We start from the raw sequence: 13,483 nt of genomic DNA on the forward strand, positions 1-13,483 counted from the left end.
GATTGGGCGGCAACGACGACCTTAGGGGAAGTCGATGTGGCGAGGGATTTGGTGGCTCGAATAGAATCAAGGAGTATGGAAAATGAGGCGATGGGGGCAGATTTGGCAAGCGCAAAACTCAGGTCCGACGGCAGGGGGCTCGAGGCAGGGGTCGCCGTTCTGGGAACGGGGGTACCTAGACTTGCCTGCCTGCGGCCCACGGCGTGGCTCCATCGACGGCCTGGTATGGCCTACCTTCAACATTAACAACTCAAGGCCCTCGCGAGGGGCTAAGCCTCGCGAGGTGGACGACACCAAGACCTATAGAAGGGGCGGCCTCCTCAGGTTGCCTCCTGAGGAGTGGAGATATCTATGCAAGCCTGGCCTCATGAGGTTCGGATAACACAAGCCATGACGACCAAGGCTCGGTGGGTGCCAGCGGGCGCAGTGCAGTAGTTTCCTCTTTGGTGCGAAGGAGGCAAGCGCAGGCGCAGAGTCCCGAGGAATCAGCCAAAGGTTTCCATTTCCATGTAGCAAGACCAAGACCGCCAGGACGGCAGGAGGTCATCACCGAGCCCACCGCGGAGTCATGACCAGAGGCTTTGCAGGCAAAGACTACTTCTATCAGGATAAGATGTACTAGTTGTCTCCCTTCGAAATTGGCCGTTGTGGGATCCCTTTCCGCCTCCGTTTTGGGGGAAGAGGACCAAGGACACTATAAATAGGACCTAGCCACCACCATAGATGGGGGGATCACTCAGATCATCCTCTCCCTCACTAGCTCATGAACACACCTCCTGAGGTTGTTCACCCACTGTACTAGTTCATCCCCAGCCCACCTTGAGGCCAATCCATCACAAAGAAGGAGTAGGGTTTTACACCGCAAGATGGCCCGGACCTGGGTAAACTGCCTTGTTCATAGAGCTAGGCCGTGGGATCAGTGAGTAGGCAGACTGGGAGGTTGAGTTCTTCGCATTCACCCCAGAGTTCTGATCTATCCAGGGTCCACGGAGCCCGGAATCCGACATTTGGCACGCCAGGTAGGGGTGCATCGGGGCCTCTCTTCCTCCAGTCGATTCACCATCGTTTCGCTGTCCCCATGGCTGATGCTTGTCGAGTTAGTGCTGAGCGCCGGGCCGCCCTCGCCTATAGGCGACGGCGCCCCCCGTCACTCTCCATCGCCTACGGCCAACGCTGCCATCGGCCCCATGGCCCACAAGTAGCAGGCTTCATCGATGCAGCCTTCTGTGCGGCGTGATGGGCGCAATGCCACCCCGTCACTGAACCCGGCGGCTCCTTCATTGTCTCACGCTCGTCGCGGCCCGGCGAACGCACATGCTACGCTGCTCATGGCGCGCGAGCTCCTGCGCTACCGCCCGGTCGACGACCCCTACGAGGATTGGCTGAACCGCATCACCGAGCTCGTCAGCATCGCGGGAGAGGCCCCTGCACTGTCCCGCTCGTTGCCTCCCCCGCCGCCTCTTGCGGGCGACGTGGCCCATGGTGCACCTCCTCCACCTCCCAGGCAAGACGCCGTCCTCAAGCCAAGGCGCGAGGCTCCACGACGCGACCCGTGATAACCCACAAGTGTAGGGGATCTATCGTAGACTTTTCGATAAGTAAGAGTGTCGAACCCAACGAGGAGCAGAAGGAAATGATAAGCGGTTTTCAACAAGGTATTCTCTCCAAGCACTCAAATTATCGATAACAAATAGTTTTGTGATAAGGTAATTTGTAACGAGTAACACGTAATGCAAGTAAATAAGGTGCAGCAAGATGGCCCAATCCTTTTTGTAGCAAAGGACAAGCCTGGACAAACTCTTATATAAAGGAAAGCGCTCCCGAGGACACATGGGAATTATCATCAAGCTAGTTTTCATCATGTTCATATGATTCGCGTTCGGTACTTTGATAATTTGATATGTGGGTGTACCGGTGCTTGGGTACTGTCCTTACTTGGACAAGCATCCCACGCATGATTAACCCCTATTGCAAGCATCCGCAACTACAACAGAAGTATTAAGATAAACCTAACCATAGCATGAAACATATGGATCCAAATCAGCCCCTAACAAAGCAACGCATAAACTAAGGCTTAAGCTTCTATCACTCTAGCAACCCATCATCTACTTATTACTTCCCAATGCCTCCCTCTAGGCCCAAACAATGGTGAAGTTTCATGTAGTATACGTTCGCATGACACCACTAGAGGTATAACAACATACATCTCATCAAAATATCTAACGAATACCAAATTCACATGACTACTTATAGCAAGACTTCTCCCATGTCCTCAGGAACAAACGTAACTACTCACAAAGCATATTCATGTTCATAATCAGAGAGGTATTAATATGCATAATGGATCTGAACATATGATCTTCCACCAAGTAAACCAACTAGCATCAACTACAAGGAGTAATCAACACTACTAGCAACCCGGCACTACAAAAAATACACTTCCGTGATGATACGTGTTTGTCATAGTAGGTCGCTTTTTTTGTCATGCATGTACATCCATGACAAAATTATGATAGAATCAAGATAGTCATACATGTGCTGTCGTAGAAGTGTTCCATGACATTACCAAAATTATCATCACGGAAGTGTCCACTTCCATGACGATAAATCGCGCGTCACAGAAGTGCTTTCGTCAAGGGTGACCGACACGTGGCATCCACTGTAACGGAATGCCGTTAAGCTATCGGGTCGGGTTTTGGATCTGATAACCCGTTAACAGCCCCGACCAATGGGGATTTTCCATGTGTAAAATCATCATTGGCTAGAGGAAACACGTGTGGGCTCATCGTCGGGACAGATGTCATCCAATCACTGGACAGAATGCGCCTATGATACGTCGACACGTGGCACGACCCAACAAGTTTAAATGGGCCGACCCACCTAAAGGCCCACAAGATTTTGCGGACCATGATGGGTCGGCCCAGCTAAAGGCCCACAAGATTTTGTGGACCATAATGGGCTGGCCCAGCTAAAGGCCCACAAGATTTCGCAGGCCATAATGGGCTGGCCCAGGTAAAGGCCCACAAGATTTTCGTGTGCCATAATAGGCCGGCCCAGGTAAAGGCCCACAAAATTCTTGCGGATCATAATGGGCCGGCCCAGCTAAAGGCCCACGAGATTTCGCCGACATTAATGGGCCGGCCCAGCTGTAGGCCCACAAGATTTTGAGGACCCTAGTAGGCCGGCCCGTTAACTGGCTGCCATGTTTTGGGCCAAATGTCGGCCCATATTTGATCCGGTCTATTAATGGCCTGCCACGCTTCGGGCCTAATAATGGCCCATATGAGATCTGGCCTGTTAAAAGCCTACCACGTTCTGGGCCAAATTACGGCCCAGATCAGGTCCGACCCTTTAAGAGGTTTTGGGCCTAATTATGGCCCATATCGTATTCGGCCTGTCAACTGGACACTATGCTTTTGGGCCCACTTGCTAAAGGCCCACTTAGTAATTCGTCCTGATATTAGTTTTGGCCTGTTAAGGGCCCGTTTAACATTTTGGCCCTATATTAATTTCAACATGTTAAAAGCCCGTCATATAGTTGGGCCTAACTACGGCCCGGTTTGCATCCGGCCTGCTCGCAGCCGATATCTGATTGGGCCAAACAAGGACCGAGACAATTTTTCGGCCTGTTAAAAGCCCGTGATTTGATTTGCACAATCATGGGCCCGGGTTCATTTTAGGCTGTTGCCGGCCTGTGAGCTGATCGACACGTTTCAGGCCCAACCTACATCGTGATTGCATGACGGCCCGATTATGTACCGTAATTTTACGGTTTGGTCGGTTTACTGCGAAGACAGGATATATATACAGTAAAATAACTGCAGCATCATGAATAAGAAAAAACCTATACTATACAATAAAGAAATTACGGCATATTACATCCACTAGGCATCAAAGTTCGCCACTATGATAATAAAGCACAAGCAGACAACTGATTACACACACTGGGCATCAAAGATCGCCACCAGTGCAAATAAACACGCCAACAAAATAATATACAAAACTGACAGCACTTCAATAGAGTTCAAGAAAGGTTAGCCCTGCTGGGGAGCTGCAACGCAAGCAGCTGAGCAAGATGATGAGACTGCGCTTGTTCAACACTTATATCTTCCTCACTCTGAAAGATAAACAAGCAGACAGATGACAGGTTTTGCACATAAAAGTATCAGTGCTGACAATTCATCACATTTCTTACTGACGAATAAAGTGACACAGTTTAAATTTGCATTAACACAATATGGTATTGTTCAGGTCAAGACATGGCAGGAAATGACATTGTGAAGGAGTTGGCAGCTTCACGACACCACTGGATTACAGATCAAGAACTCATAAGTATCAATGGTTAGTGTGCTGTCAATTTATACCATTTCAGATTGGCAAATAAAGAGACGGTTTAAATAATAGTAGAATGATATGACATTGTTCATAGTTAAGACATTGCAGAATATGACATTGTGCTGTGGTGGGTAGGTTCACCACACCACTGGATTACGGATGAAGAACAGAAGCATACATGCAGTGCAAAAGAAGATCACTTGCTCTGTATAGTTTAATTTACATGGTATGAAGAAGGAAGTTGGTTGTACAACTGAAAACTTAAATTGAGAAAGGACAAACTTTTGTTTATGAACTACATAATAAACTTTAAACAAGCAATTTGATGCAAACACCAAAAATAAACAGCTGTTGCAGTCATGCCTAACCAAATATATACAACAAAGTTTGAAGGCTTGAGATGGACAAACTTACATTATTGGTGAAGACAGGCTCTATAAAGGCCTTGTCCATGCTGATGGGGGGGCAATTCAAGAAGTTTACCACAGAATCTTCTTCAAAAGCATTGCCTTTATTCTACATTTTGTTAAGAGTAAATATAGATGTGATAATATACGAAAAATGGAGAATATTTAAGATAAGATGAAGAGTGATGCTACATAACCAAGTAGCTATAAATGTAAGTGCAGCGATACAGGCAAAAGGTACAGCCAAGAGCAATGCACAGCTAAACTTCTTCAGTACCAACCTTATGGTAAGAGTAAATATAGATCTGATGTGTAGAAAATGGAGGGCAAAGGAAAATAAGCTGCAGAGTGATGGTACATGAACAACTACCTGTCATTATAAGTACACTGATAAAGGACATCATGTACTTACAAGAACAATGCAGAGCTAAAAAAACATTGGCATTGGATATATTCTACACTAATGTAACCATTCATACAGATCAGATAATTTGGAGCGAACAATTGATAAGCAAGCTATCATGCATACTGCTGTCACATAATGAACCAGGTATGTATGCAAGTACAGTGATACAGGACAACAGGTACTAACAAGAGCAATGCAGCGGGCAGCATATTTGTGATATCCTGTCGTTCTTGTCAAACCGGAATTCTTCTTCGAGCAGATTTCCTGCAAAAAAGATCCGTAAGGCACATGCAGAAAAGTAGAAGTTCAAATTGTCATGTGATTTCATAGACAGTACCTCATCCTGGGAATGAGACCAGTGCATAAAAAGGTTTTTCCATTCAATGTCTTCTAAATTTAGCACAGGAGACTTCACCGGAAATTCGTTTATAGACTTGCCATCAAAGTGTGATTTCCTCAGGTAACACCGATACTGCTGCAATGCTTCCTTGAAAAGCACAAGCAAGCTTTGCTCGTCATGACTATCCAGATTGACCCTCGCCTAGTTACAACAATGTAATGTAAATCATTCATGTGTTCAATCAGCAGAAAACAGGAAAATAATAACCATGAATAATAGCACTTACACGTAAGTTGGACAGGAAGATGTGAAAATGGTGTTTGTCTTCACAATAATCTTCCCATGATGGGAATATATGCATGTAGTCCCTAACAACATTGAAAGCATTGTCTTTTAAACTGGGAATAAATGGAATGGGGTTCCAATTTGCAGGAATTGGCCGTCTCTGCAGTTGGGATAGGTCTTCGGCCAGTGGACTTGCTGTACTTTTTGCTGGAGTGGGATTTTTCTATGGTACAGCTAGTGCTATGGCAAATGAAATCGGTATACCTTTTGCTGGAGTGCAGGTCCTGTGTGGTGGGGCTAGTGGTGTGGCCAGTGAAGTATGGGTACAGTCTGCTGGAGTCAGTCCTACGTTTTGTGTCACTGGTTGTACAACCAATATAAGTGGGGTGGTGTCTGATTTCTCCGGCACCACCACATTTTTCAAGGAATTTGCTGGTGCTCCTTCAGGTTCGGCAATCACCCTCTTCCTTTTTGATGTCTGATGCACAAGAACAGCATTTGAGTGAAAAAACATGGTATGATGACAGATGGAATATGTATAGATAATGGATGGGCATGGCATCTCGACATATATGATGAGTAAACTAAGCATATGGCGGTGCAACAAAGTAGAAGAAATACAAGACAACATATGCAAGATACCCGCAATCAATAAAACATTGCCAAATTAGAACATGCACCTTGATGGGTGAACAAGACAGACCATCTGCCTTTGACTCCTCGAGGTTTGAATAGTCATTAGGATCATATTCTGAACAAGAATCAACAGGTGGGGAGCGTATGAGTTTCATTGCATCCAGAATGGCACTCAACGCCTTGGTGCCAATTTTGTAAGTCATTGCAGTGTTTAGCTTCAAGAGTGGATTGCTGCTAGTGCGACACAAAGCAGCTACACAGATCATAGTGTAGATATAACAGGAAAACCTTAAGCATCAGAGTAAAAATCAGCAAAGTGGAACTTGCTGGAATATATGTGCTAGTATTGCCAGTACGGCTAGAAAGGCTTCAGATACCAGCTCTCTTCAAGTGAAGGTGCGGTACTGTTAATATCAATGTAACTCTCAAAGGCGACACAGCTCCCCGCATTTCCTTGCTATTCTTATAGGATTCAAGTGGGCCGGCCACTACAAATCCTATTCCTATGTATACAAGATCCTACGAATCAAAGAGGCTCAAAGTGTCCATCACAACTGACCGTATAGACCTCTGCACTGCAAATGTCCATGCTCATCTTCCGTACAAGGAACATACTGTACTACTATCATACTCCCTCCGTTCCAAAATATAAGTCTTGGTAGAGATTTCCACTATGGATCACATACAGATGTATACAGGTACATTTTAGAGTGTAGATTCACTCATTTTTCTCCATATGTAGTCCATGGTGGAATCTATACAAAGACTTGTATTTAGGAACAGAGAGAGTACATATTAAAGAAGAATGGAAGAGGAACATGGTAAAGAAGAGCAAGCAGATTTTGGATAATAAAATGTTGGTTGCGCAGTGCCCACACATGATGAACCAGAGCGCATTAAGAATGCAACTCCTAGTTGTCTCTCGACCATTTCAGGCGGTTGGATGAAGATCCTACGTCTCCTAACCCTTGTTCTTCCTCGTCTCTGATTCTTCCCATACAGAACACCGCACGGGCTGCCGGCCGGACCATCGGCCCCCACCGCCTGTGTTCCTCCATCACCCCCACCCCCACCCCCACCCCAACCCCCACCTGTATCGAGTTTTCTTCGTTTGGAGAGGCCCCACAACCACCTGATCCCCTTCGATCGCACCGGCGAACTCCGGCGAGCTCTGAAAAATCGACTGTGATTTAACTAGTGTGGAATATAAAAGGGGAAAACCATAAGCATTGCGAGTATGGCGTTGAGCGTGCCATGGCGGATCTGAAGGTGCAAACCAGACAAAGGCAACTTCGCAACCAAGACAAGAAATCAGAGTAAAGCAGTGGCGATCTATTTTCTTGCTGCGATAAATAAGTTGAGTAGATACGAAAGAGTACCGCCTCTGGTGCGGCGCCGTGTAGGCATCTGCTGAGAATTTGACGGTGCTGCAGTAGCGATGGCTGTCGGTGGCGTGGAAGCAGATCTAGGAGGGTAGACGGTGGCGGCGGGGCGCGGTGGACGAGACGGTCGTAGGAGCGGCACCGGCAAGGTGGACAACGACGGGGATGAAGCGAGAGGATGAGATGCAAGGATCCCGGTCCGAAGCCGTGGATGAGAGAGGTCGATCTCTTGTAATGGACGGCGGCGTCGGGGTATCAGCTCCGGCATGGTGGAGGAGGACGGCGGTGGATGGGGTGGCAGACAGCGGCGGACGGAGGAGGGTGGGGTGGAGAGGGTGTTTTGGCACCCACAGAGTACGAATGGGGAAAAGGGAGGTAGAGAGGAAGGGGGAACCATGTATTCAGGGCGCGCTTGTCTCAAATGCGAGGAAATTTACAAACTTAGCCCCCGTTTCAAATTTCTACTACATCACAGCAACACTAGTCGGTCGGGGATAGGACGGTAATCTCGCATACACCGAATATTTGCCGACGAGAGTTTGTTTTTGGCGCCCACCGTGTATGAATATGAATCGGGGAGGGAGTCGATTTCGGCCGAGGACACACTGTGTTTTGGCGCCCACCGTGTATGAATCCGGGTGAGAGGCGGTTACGTCACGTTTGGGTGAAATTACAAACCTACCCCTATTGAAACCTATAGAAATCCAGCATATAGGCTTTGCATGGCAGGGATAGGCAGGAGTGATTTCCATCTCGTAGATTTTGGTTCCGGGCGGTTACTGCGACTTTCCCCGCTTCGTTCAAATTTTTGCACAGTGCACGTTTACCGTGCCAACTCAATTCGAATCCCGTTTGTATTCTATTTTTTTCGGGCGGGATCCATTTTCAATTGGAATTACATTCCATATACATCATTTTTTATATATACTTTCAAAAGCACAACACCATTTATACATAAATATGGTTTACAAATGGCATGATCTCATATTCATAAGGTTGTATCCATCAATTTGGATTTTCAAATATTTGAAACCACTTTATGTTGAAATCCAATGTATGCATTCCTCGCTAACTGTCTCCAATTAATGTGTGTTTCATGCAGGTTTTTTACTTCTCAAACATGTATAATGTGTTTCACACATGCAACATATAGTGTAATCCCGTTTAGACATTAATTGCATATAAACCACGCATTGTTTGTAATTGAAGAATCTATGGATCACCAATATTGATAAACTATATAACATTACACGTGTGCCCAAATTCAAATGAATATGCATGTTTGATACACCAATTTGCGTTATGATATTATCGATGTCGTGATCTCCAGTTTAAATATTTGAATCCCCTTTAATCCAGATATTCGTCTCATATAGCTATCACTCATGCTTATATAGGACTATCTCTCTGGACCTATACGCGTTCATCGTCTCTCAGGTATCTCTCGTGCTACCTGTATGTCGACAATGATCTTTTATCTTCGTAACACACTCACGGTACTCTCTCCCTTGACCTTCATCACTCTATCTCTCTCTAAGTATATCTCGCTCCCTGCTTTGTGTCTCTAACTATGATTCTCCATGTGGAATCTCTTTCTCTCACACAAACACAAAACTTTGTCTCCCAGGGTCTCATTTCTCTCTACTATTCCCATGTGTGCCACTCGCACACCCCTCATACAGAGATGTCTTTCGCTCCTTAGATATGAGAACCTACGACTCTTCCTCATCAATATCTCTTTCTCACACACAAACACAAACTCAGTCTCCCAGGGTCTCATATTTCTCCATTGTTCTCTTGTATGTCGCTCACACACACCCTCTCTCCCTAGAGATATCTTACGTTCCCTCGTATGTCTCTCTAGCTATCACTCTCGTTGCGAAATATCTTTCTCTCTCCCAGACACAAAACTCCATCTCTTTGGATCTCATTTCTCTCTGATATCTGTTTGTATGTGACTCACACGCACCCTCTCTCTATCTCTCTCACACCCACACACAAAACCCAGCCTTCTGATCCACTCGACTCCTATCTCTAACGCACACTAGCTAGCATCTTTATCTTTCTATTTATCTGTTTCTCCATCAACCTTCTTTCTCGACCTCACTCTTGATTCCTATCACGCACACTACATATGTTTCTCTCTACATGCAGTCAAGTGCCCTCTCACACACATATATAACTTCACCCTTTGAACCACCCGACGGTCATCTCCAACACCCAAACTAGCGGATGTCCCTCTATCTAGCATCTCCATCTCTATATCTATCTGTAGTTTCTCCATCAACATTTCTTTCTCGCACGGAGTCTTGCTTCCTATCACCCACACTATATATGTCTCTCCATACATATGCATTTATAGGTTGGTCTCTTTTGCACAATCGCTGCTCGCCATAGATGCATGCTCCAGCGCACGCCACTATCTCTTAAAGACAAAAACACATGCTCAATTGTCGGGACTTCTTCCATGCATTCTCACATGCATGCATATTGTCATACCGATCCGTCTCTCCCATGTCGTTGATCTTATGACTTATATCTTCTTTCTTTTATCTCGATCATGCGTGCGCGCACACACACACATCCCACGTATACATGTATACCTCTCACACATGCATGTTCAAGGTCTCTATGTCTCCATAGGTAGTTAATTACCCTCAATCCTAATGCCACATCGAATCGTTCTCCTCTTTTGTGCACATAACTTCCGCCTAGATGGGTAAAACACACACACTCACACTTAACAATCTCCTTCTAGCTACCCCCCGCCTCTCACTCTTCCCCTATATCCTCGAAACCAATAAGACCATCCCTTAGTTTAATTCCCGCCTACATGCACCATCGACATATAGTAGTCTTCCTTGGTGTCTCTCGAACAAACACGTTCTCTCGAAGTCGACTCCTCTCATGCATATAGGTCCTAATGCGTTTTTCGAGGCCAACTTTGACCAAACGTTAGAGCAATAATATATGACATGCAACTTACACAAAGCATACCTTCAATTTTGTATGTCAAAGGAGCTTCCAATAATATAATTTGCATAGTATACATCTCATGTGCTATTAATCTTGTCAATAGTCAAAGGCTGTCTTGAAAAACACATTAGGCCCTATATAGATGGAAGGAGGGAGTAGGTCCCATGCAAAAAACGAGAATAAAATTCAAACATCTAGGCATCATGGCTCGGTCGATAACATTGAGAAACTTGGTTTTAAAATCATGAAACTTGGCATGGTGTCATGTCATGGTAGTACCATGCCGTGGTAACAAAAATTGGTCGAATAGGAACAAATTTTGGTATAAGCTTCTTGCGAATCGGAGCTTCTCTCAAGAAGGCTCGTGATTCTGGGAGGGAACGTGTCACCTTTGTGTGCATAATTCAAATTTGAAATACAAGCACATGTTCTAGTGCACCAAAGTTGGTCGAAAAATCACATGTGTGTCCTTGGGTAAATTTCTAGGTTCCATGCAAGAAATGGGAATGAAATTCAAAATTCTGGGCGTCGTGGCTGGGTTGGAAACATTGAGAAACTTAGTTTTTTAATTCTTGTAAATCCAAAACATGCATGAAAATAATGAAACTTGGCTTGGTGCCATGACATGGCACCAACATGCTGTGGTAAATTTGCAGTCCGATTTGCGAAGGCGCACACATTAACAATCAACATAGTCATTTTGGAACTGTCACGTTACAATCAGAAACACAAGTATTATTGAAACCGTGGGCGTTCTACTTACTAGTACCATTTATGTGCCGCCACGCATCCCCTTTTTTATTAGCTAGCAGGTGATGTGCAGGGTAGCTATTTGAGTACGAGAGGCGTGCGATCAAACCCCTGCGCGTGCTTATCGGGAGGAGAGCCCTTTGACCTCCATCTGCCGTCCACCTCTCTCCCAAGGTCTCCATTAATGGCGCCCGAGCCTCTGTTTAATGGCGTGGCTATGTCTCACTCGACTGAGATTTAAGAGAGAAAAAGGAAAATCTGAAAGCACGGATCTTGATGTAAGATCCGACGGACCTATATAGCATCTACTGCGACTTATAGCAAGACTGATGAATATATAAGGACGACTAATTTTTTTTGATCAAAGAAGGGCTTGCCCCTTCCGATTTTCATTACTAAAAACCACCACAATTCACAAGAAGTTCAGCACAACTCCAGCCTAACACGAAGGACTAAAAGCTACCAGATTGAAATCGCAACATCCCAAGAGGCCAACAAAGGCCAAACATCCGTGCTAGAACCCAACATTTCACAACCGACGACACAATCCACATCCTAAACCGATTATTACATCAAAAGAAACCAGGAAACTAGTCTCCGCGGCGAGCGACAATGAGCTCTTTCGTGTCCTCAAGATGCTGCTTGAGAACATCCACGGATTCCTCCACCAGCCTTTGGCGCTCGTTGCGGAGCATGTCATTCTCGTCCATAAGTTTCTTCAACAAGGCACTAGTCTTCTCCTGCAGGTCCGCACTTCAGACGATCTTCTCCCTTAGCAGGTCGCGCTCGGCCCGGAGCCTCTCATTGCCCTCCCTTAGTTGCCGGATGATGCCGGTAGCCTGTTCAAACGAGGCTATCATGTCGTCCTACAACCTCGCCGAGAGGGAGATCTGATCCGTCTGGCTATGGACGATCGCATGCATGCGCCTGTAACAGTTGTCGTGTGCCTGCGAGAAATTTTCCCAGGCCGCCACAGCGCGGCGGGACATCTCTACTGCATTCATGGCGCAGCGGGACATCTCTGCTGCTTCTGCGGCGCGGCCGGACGAGTCTGCTGCATCGACGGCGCGACGGGACCTCCGTGCTGCTTCAGCGGCACGGCGGGACCTCTGTGCTGCTACTTCTGCGCGGCGGGACATGTCGGCTACTCTCGCAGTGAGGCGGGACATCTCTCGTGCTTCCGCTTCCATGCTTGCCTCTCACTGGTGGCAATCTCTCGACCCAGAACTCACGCTGGCCATGGCAGACGCAAGGGAAAGATGCTGAATGACTTGTTTGTTTTTGTGGATGAGGAGTTGAGGAGGAATGTGCAGTCATCTTGGCATACTAGTATTTATAACTGAGTACTAATATGCTCCTAAGTGGGAAACCGTTTAGGTTTTGATCGGTGTGAACAGGTTTGCAATTTAATATAGCATGGAGTAATTTGGAATTTGACGAGACATAAGCTCAAAATTTATTGACGGTTCTAGTTTTGAAGTGTGGCACTATTCCCAGATGGAGTACTTCTTTTCCTACTCCCTCCTTTCCGGTTTTATAGGGCTTATCTCAAAATTTTAGTTTTTCCATTTTATAAGGCTCAATTTGGTTGTCCCCAACACATGTTCAGATTCCAAGGTGCATTAAATCATTGCATGCAAGTATTAAGAGAAAATTTACCAATGCATGTACTTTATGCATGCATGCATTGCAATTAATGCATTAAACCTATCTCTCGGGACTTCTCACACGCACCATCGTGCCACCCACAAAAACTTGTACTCCCTCCTTCCATCTATATAGGGCCTAATGCGTTTTTCAAGACCGCCTTTGACTATTGATAAAATTAATACTACATGACATGCATAATGTGAAAACTATATCATTGAAAGCTCCTTTCACATACGAATTTGATGATGTGCTTTGTGTAAGTTGCATGTCATATATTATTGCTCTAACATTTGGTCAAAGTTAGCCTCGAAAAATG

This window comes from Triticum aestivum, chromosome 5A (genome assembly GCF_018294505.1).
Source record: "Triticum aestivum cultivar Chinese Spring chromosome 5A, IWGSC CS RefSeq v2.1, whole genome shotgun sequence".
Lineage (NCBI taxonomy): Eukaryota > Viridiplantae > Streptophyta > Magnoliopsida > Poales > Poaceae > Triticum > Triticum aestivum.